This window comes from Oryctolagus cuniculus, chromosome 16 (genome assembly GCF_964237555.1).
Source record: "Oryctolagus cuniculus chromosome 16, mOryCun1.1, whole genome shotgun sequence".
Taxonomy (NCBI): Eukaryota; Metazoa; Chordata; class Mammalia; order Lagomorpha; family Leporidae; genus Oryctolagus; species Oryctolagus cuniculus.
Window position 1 is genome coordinate 53,146,154 of NC_091447.1, and position 17,554 is coordinate 53,163,707.

Genomic DNA, 17,554 nt, shown 5'->3' on the forward strand with positions numbered 1-17,554 from the left:
TTGGACAGAGACCCGGCTCTTCCTGGGAACAGTGATCCTGTCACCATTAAGACACAAGGCTCTCCTGGGCACAGGGTGGCCGAGGCGTCCCCAGGAGTTCACAGATCAGAGCTGTCCATGGGCCACACCGCCTCTCCTCCCCATGCCGACCCCAGCACAGCTGCCAGCTCCCCACCTGTGGATGCAGGTAGCTTTCATGGGGAGGTGAGATGGGGAGGAGGGGGGCAAGGCCGGGGTGGGGGCCAGCAGCCCCGACCAGCAATCCCCACTCCACGGAGAACGGCACTCCTCTTGCTCCCAGAGCACTTTCACATGGTTGCCCTAACGTCCTGCCCACATCGCAGAGACCTCCGTTCCTTGTAACGAGGATCATGGCAGACCCGGAATAAAGGCTACCTTTGGCTGAGGGCCTACTGTGCACCCCACACGCCTGGCTCAGTCTTCACACCAACGCGTCCATGTGGAAGGCGTGGAAGGGACGCCTGCTCAGAGGAAGCCAACAGGACACCCCTGCCGCCCCCCCAAATCCTGCAGGTCCTGCAAGAGCCAGCCCCTCCGCCCTGCACAGACCAGGAACTTGTCACACAGGTTTGCGCCAGGGAAGACACCTGCCGCCTCGCAAGCCCCTCCCTCCCAGGAATGGGGCTCTGCTCCCAAGGCCCCCGGCAGCCATGGGCTCCAGGCCTGCAGGCCCAGGAGGACCCACAGAGCCCTCCAGCTCTCTCACCTCACCTCTGCGTTAGCAAAGCTCTCTCCATCCCAACCACACAACTTCTGAGACACCGACATTCCGATGGAATTTACGGAAAATTACTGCGCTGAACGCACAGGAAACCTTGAAGACACTGTCTCAGTCGCTGCCAGGGTGACACTCGGGACTCCCACACTGGCCTTGGGGCCACGGTGGAGTCTGGGGTCCCCTCCCTCCGGCTGACGCCGCGCAGCACTGACTCAGCCGCGGGCAGGCACGATCGCAGAGCCCACGGTGGCGAGGCCACACGCCCCAGGCTCCCCAGAGCCTGGCAAGGCCTTGTTGTAGGGGGCGGGGGGGGGGCAGCCCCAGCCGCCCATGGAGGGCGGGGAGCTCTGCTGACACAGCTGGGCCGTGCCAGGGAACGCGTTCTGTCTGGGAGCCATGGACTCGCTGGGAAACTCCTCGGACCGCTCCAAGCAGAGGCACAGCGGCGAGGGGTAGTGAGCACCCAGCGCCTGCCCCCGGGGCTTCTCCAGGGACGCCCTGTGCCGGGCAGGACAGACGCAGCCTGGAACGCAGCAGGCTGGCCCCCAGCAGGCAACGGCAGAGGAATGTGCTGGGGGAAGCAGCCCCGGCAGAGCTGTGCATCTGTAAACCAGGCTTTTGTTCCCAAGTGACCCGCAGGCAAGCAAGGACAAAGGGAGACTTGCCCGGAGGGAGAAGCCCTCCAGGCTCAAGGGCTGGGGCCTTTTGTCCCCAAGCCTAGGGGACTCAGAACTGCAACCAAATCACAAAGACTGCAGGCACTCAGCCCCGCCCCCACTTCCTGCCCCTAGACCTCCGCATCCCACTACACCAAGCCCACCACCCACCCACCCACCCACCCACAGGGCATGGATCAGGTTTCAGAAAGGAGGCTGGCTGAGGCCTTCGGAGCACAGTCCCAGCTTATCGCTGGGCGGGAAGGAGCCCCAGGTCCCAGTGTCCTGCTTACCTGGACACCTGGGGCCCGGTCAATCCATGGCAGGGCCCGGAAGGACGTGGGCCGGCTGCAAGCCGCTCTGCGCTTCTGTCCTAGGCAGCCCAGTGTGGTGCGCGGAGCCCCGGGTCCCCGCGGCCTTCCCCACCCACCCGGGCTGGGCTCTGTGTTCCTGCCTGTCCCGGGGGAGTCAGGTCCCAGTCCCCAGGCCTCCCCCACCCACCCGGGCGGGGCTCTGTGTCCGGCGGGAGGCGGGGCGCCACCTCCAAAGAGGCCCATTCAGCGGCAGGCAGCGGCAAAAGAATCCCGGGACTGTGGGGCTGCCGCGGGCAGCCTGCCCAGCCAGTGCCTCCAGACACGGCCCCGCCTCGCTCCCGCTGCCGGCTGCTTCCTTCTCACTTCTCTGCCCTCTCCTTCCTCCCTACCCCCACATCTCCCTGCTGAACACCACCGCAGCCCCGCTCCTCCCCAGGGACAGGCAGCACGCCCCAACCCGGCCCTCCACAGGCAGCCACGGTGCCCGCGGACACTCACAATGGAGAGAAGCTTCTAGCAGCCATATACAGCCAGAGAAGTGGAAGCCCGGGGCGTCTCACACGGAGGACAGCCCTGGTCAGCACATTGCCCCCACCCCAGAGTGTACACCCCAACCCCTTTCCTAGTGGGACCCTTCATTTCTGCCCTGGTCTGGCTACTAACCGCAGCAGGGCATCTCAGGCCTGCCCTGAGCACCCAGGAGGAGCCCAGGGCCTGCCCTCAGCTCTGCCCTCAGTCCCAGGAGGAGCCCAGGGACCCTCTAACAGTGAATCCCAGCCCATCCCTGCGCTGTCCAGCCCTACTGCACCGGGCTGTGGCTTCCTGGCAGGCCCTGCTGGCACAGCGGGTCTCTCAGCCCCTGCCAGCCTCCGCCTGGTCGGCAGCCGGGCCTCCCGCGGGGCTGAAGGCAGTACTTGTGCTCTGCGGCCGGCGAGGCCGTGGCAAGTCTCCGCCGTGGCGCAGGGCTCGAGGTGCCATGTCCTCCAGCCAAGCAGAAGGAAGCGCCGTGTTCTGAGGCCCCAGATCGCCTGTCACACGTCTAGAGCCGGCACAGCGACGGGAGGTCTGATTCAGGCACCCCTCGAGGGGCGGCACACAAGGGACGTGTGGGTCTGGAGTCACCCACCCTTCAGACTCCAGCACTGCCTGGAAGAGGACTCGGTCCCTGGTGTCCCCATGGCGGCTCCTCCCGAGGACACTGCAGACGCGGCTTCCAGAGCACTGCAGCCCACCCGGCCCCGCCGGCTAAGGCCCGGGAGACCCCCGGGAGCCTCCTCCCACGGTCAGAGCGGCACTTCCTCAGGTTGCTCAGGTGTGTGCCAGGCCACAGGTGGACAGGCTCCCGGAGGCAGATGGACGGCCTTTCCCGGGGCCCTGCACTGAGAAGAGCGGTGGGGGCAGCCAGTGGGGACGGTGCTCCGGGGCTGGGTCCCGTTCCCTCTGCCATGCCATGGGCTTTGTGGGGCGCAGGGAGAGGCACACACCCCAAGACCCTTCCTCCCGCCTCTGTTCTCTGCTCGCGCAGCCCCAGGGACCACAGTGACACCAAGGTCGTGCCCCCGGCACAGCTACCTACTGGTGAGGACAAATTCTACATTTCCTTCCCTGAAACTCGGCCAAGCCCCCTCTACCCCCACCAGGATCTGTCTCCTGGGGAGAGAACAGGACAGGGAGACCCCCATGCTGGCTCTGCACTAGCCGAGACCACCACCAACCCACCGCCACCCTGCAGCCGGACACCGGTCAGATGCCCTGGAGACGACAGCCCCACAGCCGGGCAGGACCGCCCTGGCCTCAGGAGCGTGGGCACCTGTGCAGGTCGCCCATCCCTCTGTCCTCCCACATCTCCCAGGCCCTCGGCAAGGCAGCTGCTGGAGTCCCTGGAGTACAAAGACATAGAAAGACCACCTCTCCCCTTACGCTCACTCACTGGCAAACAGACTTCAGTCCAGAACCTCATCTGTGCTGGGTGCTGCTGGGCCCGGACCCAAAGCTCACAAGGAGCCCGGGCGTCAACCCCGCTATGAGATGAGAGGGGCAGGTGTGCTGACATCAGGGAGCTGGGGCCGGATGCCAGCCCCATCCCCAGGCACCGGGCAGCTTGGCTGCAGCAGGGACCCCGGAAGCAGGGCCAGCTGCTCAACTGTGGGGCACTGACTATGTGGGGCACTGACAACACGTGGAGCTTGCCTGGGAGGGAAGACAGGAAGGGGGAGGGGAGCAGGGAGTGGGGCGGAAGCTTCTGCAGGAAGATGCGGGAAGACGCGGACATCCGGGGCTGTGAGGGATGGAGCACAACACAGGAAGGGCTCCCTCCCTAACCAGGGTCTGGCCTGTCTCACCCAGCGCTTCCAGCCAGCCCACCCTGCTGCCTGTAGCCTTGCGGGTCTTTGGGGCCCGTGCTCCATCCCCTCTAGCACCCCCAGCCGTGAGCACATCCCACACAGCGGGCATGCGCTGGGTACTTCCCAGGGCTTGCTACGGCACGCAGGACAGGAAGCCGGATGCTTCGTGTGTGCATCGACACATGTGCTGGCCACGGCGTGGGAGGAAGCCTCGGGACCACTTGCAAGTCCTGCCTTCAGCAACGGGCTCTGTCCCAGCGAAGCTGGGTGAGGAGGGGTCTTAGGATGGCCCCTGGGGACCAGGCACAGCACAGTGTGGTCCCCGGAGCTGCTCCGGCAGCTTTCTCGGCCTCTGAGAGTCACCTGCCCGCCAGCACCCAGGGGAGGCCCCACGCGGGACGGCCACTCACACTTCTGCAGAGCAGAGTGAGAACCAACGCCAGTGCCAAGCCCTGGACTGGACTTGGGCTTCAGGCTCCCCAGGAAACAGCAAGCCCCAAGCTGGTCCCACGGACCCCTGCCAGGGGAGCCGCCCAGGGCGGCCCCCACGAGACCCACAGGCCCTTCCTGTTTCTAAAGGAGGAGACCGGTGGTTACCTGACGGCAGTTTTCCGTAAGTTCACTCGTTTTCTTTCTCCACACACGTGTGTGAGAGCACACGGACGCCCGGCTCCAGGCACAGAGCAAGTGCACACCTGTGCGACCCCCTCCTGTGCCGGGCTCTGCGTCTCAACCACCAAGGGCAGGAGATGCTTGGGGAGACAGGGTGTCCCTGCCATGATGTCCTCGGCACCACGGCGCGATGGTGGCTGACCCACGCTTCACACCAACTGGCTCCCTCCAGTCCCCGGAGGGCCTAGGGGGCCTGAGCAGCCACGGACACTGAGGGACAGCTTCACACGCTGCATCAGAGGCAGGCGGCTCCTGCACCTAGCCAGGAGGGCGCGGCCAGCGCTCGCCTCGGGGAGAAGCCAGCCTCACCTGGGGTGGGAGGGCATCAATGACTCTTGCTAACACCCCCAAAGGCTCTGACAGGCAGGACCCAGCCAGAACGAGTGGGGCGAGGCCAGATGCATACTGATGGCTACAGGCTTCTCAGGAACCCAGCCCAGCCGGCCCTACTGGCCACTCAGGCTCCGGCATCCTCAGGTGTGCCTGGGAGCGCTGGCCCAAGGGCACATTCCTGGGAGCTTCTGTCCCTGATGCAGGGGACAGGGCCCCAGGGGACGTGAGTGAGGCCAGCAGCAGGAGGAGAGAGCTTCCAGAGAGAGGCACCCTGACAGGTGTCACGCTCTGCCCCTTGCCACCCCGCCCACTCTCTCCCACCCCCCCACCCCCCCGGAGGTACGCTACCTGCTCAGAGCTTCGAGGAGCAGACAAGCTCCGGCCTGAGCTGTGTCCAGGGCTGCTATGGGCTCGGATGCCACACCTGCCCCAGGTCGCTGTGGACTGAGCTCTGCGCCAGACCCAGGGCCGACCCAGTTAATGCTTCGACGAGACGACACATCTTGAATTAAAAACCTAAACCTGAAGACACGTTTTTGCTACAGGATCACCTCAGACCCAACACTACGAGACTGTGCGACACCACATGGAGTCCACACTCTTATTCCGTGTACGTTTCAAAGATGCTTCTTTCTGCAAGACCACAGAGCTACAGGCGGGACCGGCAGGCGGGGCCTGAGCCCACTCGCCCTCCGCCACCCCACCCAGGGTGCTGAACACAGTGGCAATGGCAAAACTCCCGTGCTCATCAGAGTCGCTTCTGCTCACTGAGGGTCATAGGCTGTCCAGGGGGCGGTGGGGATGGAAGGAGACAATGGAGAAATACCACAGCCTCGAAGCCAACAGCCAGCAAGCAAGAGCACGCATCTGGCGCGCTCAGAATTCCTGCACTCTGGCGAGGAGCCTACCAGGCCTGCGGACTCTGGACGGGGCGTGTGCCCAGCACGCCGGCCCCGAGTTTCTCAACTTCATTCCATGCAAGGGAACTCACGGTCTCACGCCAACGGCTCCTCGTATCCACAAGCCCGCGCCACCCGCCCCACCCCAGGCACCTGCCCCGATGTTCACTCTTAAGTACGTTTGGCACCAGCCAAGGTTCCCTCTGTGTGGTGTGGGGCCAGGGGAGGCTGTGGCATTCACTGATCCATGGCCGTTTGCCACTGGGGGTTCTTTTGCATGCACGGAACGCAAGGACGTGTGCAGGTCTGCCCGGCCCCACCTGCCTGGACACAGGCAGGTGCCCCTGAGGGCAAACACAGGCACGGGTGCTCTCCAGGGTCAGAGCACTGCACGGTCATCCGGGCCCCCGCACACGCCGCAGGTTCACACGCGGGACATACGCTGACCATGCTGCCAACAGTCCCACTCAAGGTCGCTGAGGACAGAGAAAGAGGGTTCGGGTGCAGGGAAGAAGACAGCAGGATTTTCTGACTCGTCAGCTTGCAGAGGGCAATCTCACTCACCGCCTGAAGACTCTCGTGGCTTTGTCCCACGTCTCAGTCAGGTACTCCTGGAGGCCCCTTTCACCTTCCCTCCACGTCTGCCCTGTGACACCCAAGCCCCCAGCAAGCCCCTCGCTGCCCCAGAGCTGGCTGCTCTCCTCCCCCACCAGCCTCCGGAGCAGGCAGCCGGGACACAGTGCCTCCCTGGGTCTGCACAAAGCCTCGGATGCAGGGCCACGGCGAGGAGACCCTGTGCCGGGGGGGGGGGGGGGGGCAGCGAGGAGATCCTGTGCCGGGGGGTTGGCAGTGAGGAGACCCTGTGCCTGGGCCGGGGGGGGGGGCACAGTGAGGAGACCCTGTGCCTGGGCGGGGGCTACAGTGAGGAGACCCTGTGCCCGGGCGGGGGGGGGCACAGTGAGGAGACCCTGTGCCTGGGCGGGGGCTACAGTGAGGAGACCCTGTGCCTGGGCTGGGGGGGGGGGCAGCGAGGAGACCCTGTGCCTGGGGGGAGGAAGGGCAGTGAGGAGACCCTGTGCCTGGGCGGGGGCACAGTGAGGAGACCCTGTGCCTGGGCTGGGGGGGGGGGCAGTGAGGAGACCCTGTGCCTGGGGGCGGGGGCAGCGAGGAGACCCTGTGCCTGGGCGGGGGCACAGTGAAAAGACCCTGTGCCCAGGTGGGGGGTGGGGCACAGTGAGGAGACCCTGTGCCTGGGCGGGGGCTACAGTGAGGAGACCCTGTGCCCGGGGTGGGGCACAGTGAGGAGACCCTGTGCCTGGGCGGGGGCACAGTGAGGAGACCCTGTGCCTGGGCGGGGGCTATAGTGAAGAGACCCTGTGCCTGGGCGGGGGCACAGTGAGGAGACCCTGTGCCCGGGAGCAGGCCCCCCGAGGCCCACCCTGCTCTCCAGAACGCTGGGCAGGCACCGCAAGTCGCAAACACAAGAGACGTCCTCCTGAGCGACACACAGGAACTGCCCCCCATTGTCACGGGAGTCAAGCTCCCCCACCTCACACCACTTGTGGGTGCTCAAGGTCACGGAATGTTCTAGACCGCCCTGGGCGCGCCTCCTCTCACTGCGCTCAGCTCAGCCACAAACACCGTCTGCAAGCCGGGGGCATCAGGAACGGGAGGTTTCCAGTGAGGCTGTGGGTTTTGTTTTCTGGTCTATTTAAGAGTATCCCCGGGGCTGTCTCCGGCTCAGACCTCCCTCGTACTTCCTTCTCTCCTCCCAAGCAGGTTGGGGTTCGGCGGCCCGGCGGCCCCTCTGAGGCTCACGTCTGAGGGCCACGCGGCCACATCTGCGAAGCGGCCACACATGGCCAACCTCCCCCGCCCCCCGCCCAGGGCTCCGGTGTTGGGAGCTGGGCCCCAGCCAAGGTGGCAAAACAGGGAGGCCGAGGGACCCTTGGGAGGTGGGGCGCGGAGGGAGGTCCTGGGGTGACCAGGGGCATGCGGGGGCGGGGGGCCAGCACCCCCCTGCCTGTCTCGCCCCTGAGCCCTGAGCCCCAGCTGCTCCCCTCTCCTGCCAGGTCCTCGCCAGCGCTGGTGCAGGCGCCGTGCCCTGGAACCTCCCACGCCGTAGCTGATGACCTCTTCGGTTCTCTGCAGTCAGCCGCCTCAGGTACCAGGAAAACGCGCATCATGGAGAAGCTATGCGAGGATTTCAAACCCGAGGGCACCAGCACCACACTCAGCTTTCACTCCCGCTTCTCACCAACCTTCCCAAAGTCAGTGAAGCTGACTCACACACGGGCCACCCCGAGGGCTGCATTCCAGGCCCCTGCACGAGGGGCCTGGGTGGGTGGGACGGCCCTGCTGTCCTCATGGTGCCTGCGGCTGGTCCACCCCGGCCAGGCCCGTCCCTGTCCCTGATCCTCGCACTGTCACAGCGTCTAGTTGATTGCGACTCCCAGGGCGGGCGCTGGGCAGTGGTCAAAGCTCGGAACTCCAGCATCCTGTGTCACGGTCCTGGGTTCGAGTCCTCTCCCTGCTCCCAATCCCAGCCTCCTGCTAATGCACACCCTGAAGGCGACAGCTAATGGCTCCCATACTTGGGTTCCTGCCACCCATGTGAAAGACTCAGACTGGAGTCCAGGCTCCTGGCTTTGGCCTGGCTCAGGCCCAGCTGTTGTGGGTATTTGGGGAGTGAATAGTGGCCAGAGATCTCCATCTCTATTTGTCTGCCTTTCAAATAAATAAATATAACTAATTAACTGAATTACAACAGCCTCTTGGCAGCACTCAACAGTGTTTGAGTTCCTATTTAAGCATCAGTTACACAAGTAAATGTCTGTCCACCACATTCCTGGAGTGGGTAAGGCACGGGGCACAGCCCTCCTGGTTCAGACCCACCAGAGCCAGACCACATGCGCGTGGAGTGACTCCCTCCCCCACCCCACGCTCCACTGAGGTCTGAACGCGGCCCCGAAGCCCACGCGTGGGAAATCCATTCTGCCGCGCATCAGAAGTAGGCAGTGCTGTCGCCGTGGGAGGGGGTTGTTATACGGGGGCTCGGCCTCTGTCCCTCTGTCTGTCCCTCTGTCTGTCCCTCTCTGTCTGTCCCTCTGTCCCTGTCTGTCCCTCTGTCCCTCTCTGTCTGACCCTCTGTCCCTCTCTGTCTGTCCCTCTGTCCCTGTCTGTCCCTCTGTCCCTCTCTGTCTGACCCTCTGTCCCACTTGCCCACGTGATGCCTCCACCACAGAAGATATGGCAAGAGGTTCCCACGTGACGCAGCCCCTCAGTCTGACTCCCCAGCCTCCAGAACCAGGGGCCAGGTCCAATTCTGCTCAGTACAAGTTACCCAGTCTGCACCACTCAGATGGCCGGAGCCGCTCCAGGCTCCTGACTGGAGTCGCATCCACCACCGGCTTCCCCCCGCGGTGCTGCGGCTCGCATTCTGGTTTCATGAACACGGCTCGCTGAATGTCCCGGTGGCCCAGGCCGGGATCCCAGGAACCCGTTCTCCTTCAATCCTCGCAAGCCCTAGGGCTGCAGGGAATCACACATCCGTCACGGAGAGGATGCCAGGAAGGCGCAGAGGGGCGGGGCCCTGCCTGGGGTCACCTGTTAGGAGGAGTCAGCGCCGGGGGCGTCTGACCAGATGGAGAGATGGACGGCCGTCAGCAGTGGCGGCCGGGCCACCGCACCACGCGTGCTTCCAGGCCCCCTGCAGCCGAGTTTGAGAGCAACTCGCTGTTGCAATAGGACTTGTGACCAGATGCCGGATGCTGGAAAGCGTGCCAAATATTTAGACGTCAAAGGGCAGAAGGATCTGTTTAGTGACTCCAGGCTCTGTTCCTAGTGAGCTGATAAGCAGAGAGAAAGGGGAGGAGGCTGGGGGGTGAGCGCCTACTGTTGTGGGCGACAGAGAAGCCGCGGGCTGCAGCGGGGGCGGCTTCGTGGCCCCTGCCCAACGGCGCGGTGTGAACGCCGCGGGCTCTGCGGACCCCGGGCTGGCAGCGTGCGCTCGGCCGCTCAGTGCCGCAGCAGGCTTCGACAGGCCCGGGCCTCGGCATCGCCCCCTCACAGGCTCGGGAAAGGCGCCCGTAACTCACCCAGCTATTAATAAGTCCAGGGACCCGGTTTGCCTCTTGTTGACTGTTGGGCTGTTTACGGCGCATTGCTTACTTGTGGGGAGGGCGGGTGCAGGAAGCGGTGGCAGGGGCACGCTCCAGGGTCTGTGGCTAAATTCAGCACCCAGAGGGCCCGAGACAGACACAGGAACACACAAAGCCTGGGCGGAGGCGAAGGCTGCACTCAGTGTCCCCGGGGCACACCGCACACCGGGCCCGTCCCCTGTCCTGGGACAAGGACTCCCTGACCACGTCTGGCCAGCCCCCTTGAAGCCCCCTGCCACATCCGACCCTGGCTGAACACAGCTGTCCTCGGTGAGCTCGGTCCTGGCGAGAATCTTGCTTAGTTGCCACAAACTCCTCTCCTGGCCTCTTGGCTAAGTCCTTGCCCTGCCCAGAGCTGGAATCCGGTTTGGCCAGCTGGGCAAGAAGTCCCCTGGTAACTGTCCACCCAGCGGACCCTCTCACACAGCCCTGGGTATAGCCCAGCTGTCTCCGCTCCACTGGGCGCTGACCTCTGCATCTGTCTTAGAGCAGCAGCAGCACGGAACGACAGCCCCCCCCCCCGGCTGTTTCCCTTCTACACCCATGCTGCCGAGCGAGGTGAGGGACACGCCAGAGCTCGCAGCGGCTAGGCACAAGAGGGTTTCCTGTGGATGGAGGCATGCTACCCACACACAACAAGGAGTAGGATGTCCAACCTCAACGCAGATGACAGCAACCACAGGAGCAGGATCGGAAAGAGCCCAGATCCGTGCCACACAGGCCACTGGACACTGGCACAAAGGCCTGGCCTTCCACCCACCTGCTTGGAACCCACACGGTTGTTCCCACCGTGGCTCCGCTTACAGACCCTCCCCACCGAGGGTGGGGCTATGTCCAACCACCTCATCCCACGCTGAAGATATCCTATGTCGGAAACCCACCCAACACCCTTAGCCTGCCCCAAGCAGCACGTCAGCCGCGTGCCCCCGAGCTCCCAGGCCTTCTGTCACTGCCCAGCATCATCGTGGGAGGATCCCACGGGCAAAGGTCAACTTTCAAAGGTCAAAGTTCAGCTTCCCCGAGCGCACCAGGCTTTCTTTCACATCACCGTGAAGTTGAGAAACCCTAAGCGGAGCCATCTGTCCAGCAGCAGTGACTGGGACAACACTGGTCTGAGCTGTCACCAAAGACAGAGGCCACACCACCACCTTCACCAAAGACAGAGGCCACACCACCACCTTCCACCTCCCAGGGCCTGCCGCCAACACCCTGGCCCTGTCCTGCGTCAGGCCCAGCTCCCAGCCCCTCTGCAGACCGCTGGCCAGCACTGTGCCCTCAGAGCACCTGCCGCAGGCCTCGGCACCTGCCGTTTCTCCAAGCCCAACACCCTGCACCTGCTTCATCAATGCCCACTTAAGCGCTGCTCATCCTCCACACTCCCCGACCCCCTCGCCCAGCGCCGGTGCTCCCTGGGCCTCTGCCCTTCCAGAAGGCAGGCTGGTGGCTTCCAGCTCCCACTGGCCTCGCAGAGCGCACAGGTGCAGACGGCAGCGAGGCAGACCCGACGGCAAGGACTCCTCTCCTTTATGTGTTCCCTTTTAAGTTGAGAGAAGCCCACGGAAACGCAACAGGGGGCAGAAGGCACGGGACCCTCCCTGCAGCCCTCACCAGCCTCAACTCCCGTCAGTTTCAACCATGCCCCCAGCAATGGCACCCGTTACGCTCCCCATCCTGAGATTACCTGGACCCACGTCAGCTCTAAGAACCCGTTCGGAGGAACCAGAGGCACCGTACGGCTCCTCCGGTTCCTCCAGTCGTGGCACCCGGAAAACCACACCAGACCCGACACAGAATGCACCTGCACTGCCAGGGCGCCCCCCCTCCCACCACCCCCCTCCCACCAGCCAGGACCGCTGCTCCATCCCCCACCCACAACTGCCAGGGGATCACACCGTGTACACCTCGGGGGGTGACCGCTCGCTTGTCTGTTGCTCATGCCCCCTTGCGGTACTGCCCGGCACCAGGACCACACCCGGCCCAGTGTGCAGCCCTTGAAACTAAGGCTGCCAGCAACACTTGCGTGCAGGTTTCTGTGCCAACAGAAGTCCGGCTCTCGGGGGTGAAGTCACCGAGTCACACGGGAACGCACGCCCGGTTTGCTTTCTTGGTTAAAGCCGCTGCAGCATTTCACCTTGCCACCAGCTGCGTGAGGGACCCACCAGCACGGGGTGCGGCTCCTGTCTCGTCCCGGCCACCGTGGGTGTGCAGGGACGGCTCCGGCGGCTCCGCCTTGCACTGCCCTGCCGGCCCAGGGTGCTGAGCGCCGGTCCCTGGCCTTTCGCCACCTGTGCCCCCTCCGCTCCCGAGGCTCCTCCGTGCCCGCAGCACAGCTCCCAAGGGGACTGCTGGCTTCTTCAGGGCTGTGTTGAGTTCCGGAAATGTCCACGTGACGCTTTTCCAGACATGTGGCTTGCGCACGTCTTCCCCTGCTCCGTCCCCATCCTCTTCACAGGTACTGCCCGCAGCACACGATTTTAACTTTGATGACGTCGTATGGATCGATTTCACACCTTGCACTTCTGATTCTAAGAACTCTCTGCCTAGCCCTGGATCCCGAGGAGTTTCTCCTAAAAGCTGTCTACTTCTCATCCACATCCACGATCCATTTTCAGGGAGCTTTCAGAGGCCGAGGGGGACCATGGCTGAGGTTCGTCCTCGCGCCTGCAGGCGCCCAGCACCGTCGGGGGATTCTGTGTGGCTCTACTCTGGGTTCTCGCCCGTGTTCCACTGATCGCGGGCCTCCTTCCACCAAGGCCCCACGCCCGATCGCTGGAGCCGTGTAATACGGGCAACTGCAAACAGTGGCAAGTAGAAGCAAAGGCCAGCCTTGTGTGGGTTGGGTGCCGGGTTACGGCCTGGTCCAGCTCCTGACTCCAGCCTGCCCGCCAACACACAGCCTCGGAGGCCGCAGGTGACAACTCGAGCGGCTGGGTCCCTGCCTCCCTCCCACCAGGGAGTGAGTTCTGGGCTCCGCCTGTGGCTCCTAACTCAGCTGCAGCCATTGTGGGCACTTGGGGAGTGAATCACCTGATGAGGGTTCTCTCCCTGTCTCTCACTGTCTCCCTGCCCTCTGCCTCAAATTAAATTTTTTTTAAAACGTGAGTTTATTCTGGTGCAAAGAATTCTGAAATCCAAGCATTTCACATGATCCATGAGCTTGCCGGGAGCCCCTCCCGAGGGTGGGAACCAGGGGAACTCGCTCCTCCCACCTGGGTCTTTCCCAGGCCGTCTGGCCACTTCAGCTCGTCCGCTTTCCCACGTAAGCCAGGGCAGCGTCCCGTCTGACTCCGCACGCAGCCTTGCTGGGTTCCGTCGGCAGCTACAGAACTGGGCTCCTACCCAGGCTGCCGTCTCCACCGCATGGGCAGGCGGCCTCTGCTGTCTCGTCGGTGCCGTGCGGTCGGTGCCGTGCGGTCGGCAGCACACAAGACCCGGACAAGCTTTGTGAGGCTCCCCCCTAAGTCCCTCGGGGTTTCGCTTTGGCCATTATGACTGGCTTCGTACCTTACGTTCCAGTGTCTACGTGTTTGTCTCTTGGATGTACAAACCGCAGACCCGTGTGAGCTGACCTCATATCCCACAAACGTGCTGAATTCAGGTATCCGTTCCAGGGTTCTCTCGCATAGATTCCTTGGGATTCTCTGCGTCATCACGTCTTCAGGTCATCGGCACAAAAGGCAAAGTTGCAGTCTTCCTTCCCAGTCCTGACGTCCGTGCCTCGTGCGTGCCCTGCGGAACCTGCAGCCCGGGGTCGGGCTTCACTTCCGGCATTCTCAGGTCTCTGTTGGAGGCCGAGGGGATTCCCCCAGGCCCACGCTGCTGGAAGCTCTCGGTCGTGAACGGCCGGGGGTGTTGTGGGTCCTTCTTGCTTTCTGCGTTGCTGGATAAGAACACGTGATTTACCTTCTGTACCCTGCACTGTGGGGCCGCACGGCGGCTCTTCCGGCTCCTAGCCTTCATCCCTGGAACAAACCCCGCTGTGGGACGGGTTGGTTCCTTGTACAACGGCTCCAGTCTATGTGTCTGCATTGCTGACGGAGCTCTGTGCCTACATCACGAGGGAGCTCACTCTGCTGCTGTTTCCGCTGTTGTCAGGGTTTGGAATCAGGGTAACGGCGGCTTTCTGAGACGACCTGGGACACGGCCCTCTGCTTCTGTTCCAGAAGGGACCCCGTGGAAGCAGTTCTAGAAGTGTTGTCAGGACGCGCCAGTGAGACCTGGAGATGTCTCTTTTCGGGGGAGTTTGCTAAAATTTTTTTTTTTTTTTTTGACAGGCAGAGTGGACAGTGAGAGAGAGAGACAGAGAGAAAGGTCTTCCTTTGCCGTTGGTTCACCCTCCAATGGCCGCCGCGGCTGGTGCACCGCGCTGATCCGATGGCAGGAGCCAGGTGGTTCTCCTGGTCTCCCATGGGGTGCAGGGCCCAAGCACTTGGGCCATCCTCCACTGCACTCCCTGGCCACAGCAGAGAGCTGGCCTGGAAGAGGGGCAACCGGGACAGAATCTGGTGCCCCGAGCGGGACTAGAACCCGGTGTCCCTGCACCGCAGGCGGAGGATTAGCCTAGGGAGCCGCGGCGCCGGCCGGGAGTTTGCTGATAACTAATTTAACTTCCGTGATAGCGGCATTGGAAGTGCCTGTTTCCCACTGAGAGGGTTGTCAGCCCTGCTTCATGCTGAACTGGTCTGTCTCACTCGGGTTCTAGAGATCGGGGTGGAGCCGCAGCGGACGCCCTGGCCATGTGCGGAGCGTGGGACGCTGGCTCCTGCGTGCCTCTCATCCGTCTCCTGTCCGCGTCCAGATTCGCCAGCGCTGTCGATCTCAGAGCACCGGATCTTCCATGTACTTTCTCCACGGTTTCAGCTTTGCCTTCACCGACGCCACTTTTATTTTCACGCCGCCCTCCTCTGTGACCCTCGGGGTTCGTTTCCTCCCCTTTCCCCACTAGAGGCAAGAGCGCACACTATTCCCGCAGACCGCTGTCCACCGTGTGCACTGCCTGCTGTGCCCGCCGCTCGGGCCTTAGCCGGTCTCCCGCTCACTCTCACTCAGTGCAGGACGTTCCTGGCCCACAGGCTACTCATAAAGGGGGTGTTTGGTTTCCAAGCGATTGAAGGTTTGCCTGTTGCCTCTCTGGACCGATTTCCAGTCGGAGTCCATTACTGTTGGAGAGCATCCTCTGAATGGCTTCAATTCGTGTCCAGCAGTGTCACGGCCCCGGACGTGGACATCCCCAGGCCCTGCCCTGAGACCTCGGGCTGGCTGGCCTTCTCCTCTCCCTCAGAGTTTTCTGAGACTTGTTCCATAGATGCTGTCCAGGGTTTCATCTGTACTTAGCAGGAGGAATAAGGAAAAACCCACCCTCTGTCTAATCCACTCTCCAGGACGCGAGGCCTCTTGCCAGCGTCTTTAAAGCGAATAATCTTGTTCACACACAACAACGTGTCTGGCTGTGACACACAAGAGGCATTGCTATGGTTGCCTCCCGGACAACAGTTCACGACCACACGGCAAACACCGGCCGTCTAGGTTTGCAGACAAAGCTGGGAGGTTCGTAAGGTCCCCGGCAAACACACTCCGCGTGTTCCATCAGCCATGGCATTCCGTCCCACCCATGCTGGCCAGAAGGCAAGCCAGAATAACCCATCAGGGGCTGGGGAGCCAGGCTGCCTGCGCTGAGGTCTGGCCTTCCCCCTGCTGTGCGGCTGAGGGAACTCACTTTTCCATGTCAGCTACCCCATCTGTAAAATGGGCAGATAGGAAGGCCCACAGAGCCACCCTGTGCAGCCCAGGGACCAAGTCATCCTGTACAGAGCGGGCGGGGTCTCTGGTCAGGGGCCGAGGACCACCGCCCCGCGCTCCTGGTGCACGGACGAGGAGCTGCTCTGCACTGCGCTGCCCGCTGAAGCAGAAACTGGGCTGCACAATGACCTTCTGCATGTGTGGACACATGCACGGTGCACGTGGGCAGTCCTGAGGGTGCGTTTGCTGCCCGCAGCCTGTGACGTGCTGGCGTCGGAGCCGCGCTCAGCACACAGGCCATGACCACAGCCATCAGACACGCCTGCCCCTCGGCTTCTCAGGTCACAAGAGGCTCAGCACGTGACCGGTGAGGCCTGCGTCACGGCAGCTCCGCGTGGCACTTGCGAGCCTCCTCCCTGCATGTCACCTGCGTGTTTCCCGTGAACCTGGGTTTTTGCGTCGCAGGAGATGGGATTCCAGGCCAGAGGGCTGGTTCTCGTCCAAACCCACCGAGCACACTCAGGCTAGGAGCCGCGCGTGGGCCGCTCAGCTGAGGGCTGGGCCGTGTGGGCCGAAGGGACGTCGGCTGCACCTGAATCACACGGAGGCAAGGACACACGCGTGGCTACACATGTGTGTGTACCAGAGCAGGTACCCACCTCACACAAAGCTCACGCAGCAAAGCCCGATCAGAGGGTGGGAGCACGTACGTGGTTTTCCTTACTGAGCTCGGCCACTGGTGCTGGAAACGCTGTGTTTAGCGGATCTGTGGGCCCTGATGGCTCAGGGGAAGACCTGCCATGCCCCGGGCAGGGAGGGAGACAGAGCCAGCGTCCTCACCGCACCTGCCCGCACGCGGGGCAGGCTGTGCACACCATGTACGAGATCTCAGTCCCAGGAGGCGTGCTGAGCAACCGTTACCAGCTCCGGAGGGCCTGAGTTCAAGCCCCGGCCCCACTTCTGATCCAGCTTCCTGCTAACGCACACCCTGGGCGGCAGCAGGGGACGGCTCAAGAAGCGGGGTCCCTGCCCCCCACGCACAGGCCTGCGTGGAGTTCCAAGGTCCTGGCTCAACCCTGCCTCGCCCTGGCTGCTGCAGCCCTCTGGGGAGAGAACTGCTGGAGAGAAGCGCTTGCTCGCTCGCTCACTCTCTCCCTCCCTCTCTCTCTCCTCTCTCTCTGACTTTCAAATAACATTTTTAAAATAAGTAAATGATTTGAAGAATAAGCAATCAAAAATTAACTGCGATTTTCGGAGACATCCTCTCTGCACTTGCCCAAGCCTGGCCTCTCCAGAGCTCTCCAGGAAGCAGACAACGTCCACGCAGAACTGCCGCGGGACTCGCCGCACGCTGCACCCCTCCCCAGGCTGCCGGGCAGACGGCCGACAGCCGGGATGCAGAGTGTGCGAGGTGCACCAGTGCTCCCCGGAGAGACAAGGCCAAGCCCGCAGCGCAGAGGGAACATGGCCGGGTCCCAGGCTGTCCAGCACACAGAGAACTGGCTCTCTGCAGGCACCACGTGCTCAGGACAGAGTGGGGTGTTCCGGCTGCTTCTTCACACTGCATAGACGGGAGGTCAGAAGCACCGTGCTGAGCTGCAGTAGGAGGCCACTGCTGCTCTCATAAACACGCATCCACACGGTACACGGGAGGCTGCACAGGGACACCGGAGAGCCACCCAGCGCCAGTCACTGTC

At 63.2% G+C, this 17,554-nt stretch overlaps 1 protein-coding gene and 1 long non-coding RNA gene across 10 annotated transcripts in view; one reads left to right on the forward strand and one right to left on the reverse strand.

Annotated features, from left to right (window-relative positions):
• TNS3 (tensin 3) overlaps positions 1-17,554 on the reverse strand; it is a 188,445-nt gene that overhangs the window by 35,324 nt on the left and 135,567 nt on the right. The gene's annotated exons all lie outside the window — the stretch shown is intronic.
• On the forward strand, positions 5,453-8,719 carry LOC138845819 (uncharacterized). Its single transcript, XR_011382997.1, has 2 exons — positions 5,453-6,563; positions 8,110-8,719. It is a non-coding gene; the product is annotated as an uncharacterized lncRNA (long non-coding RNA).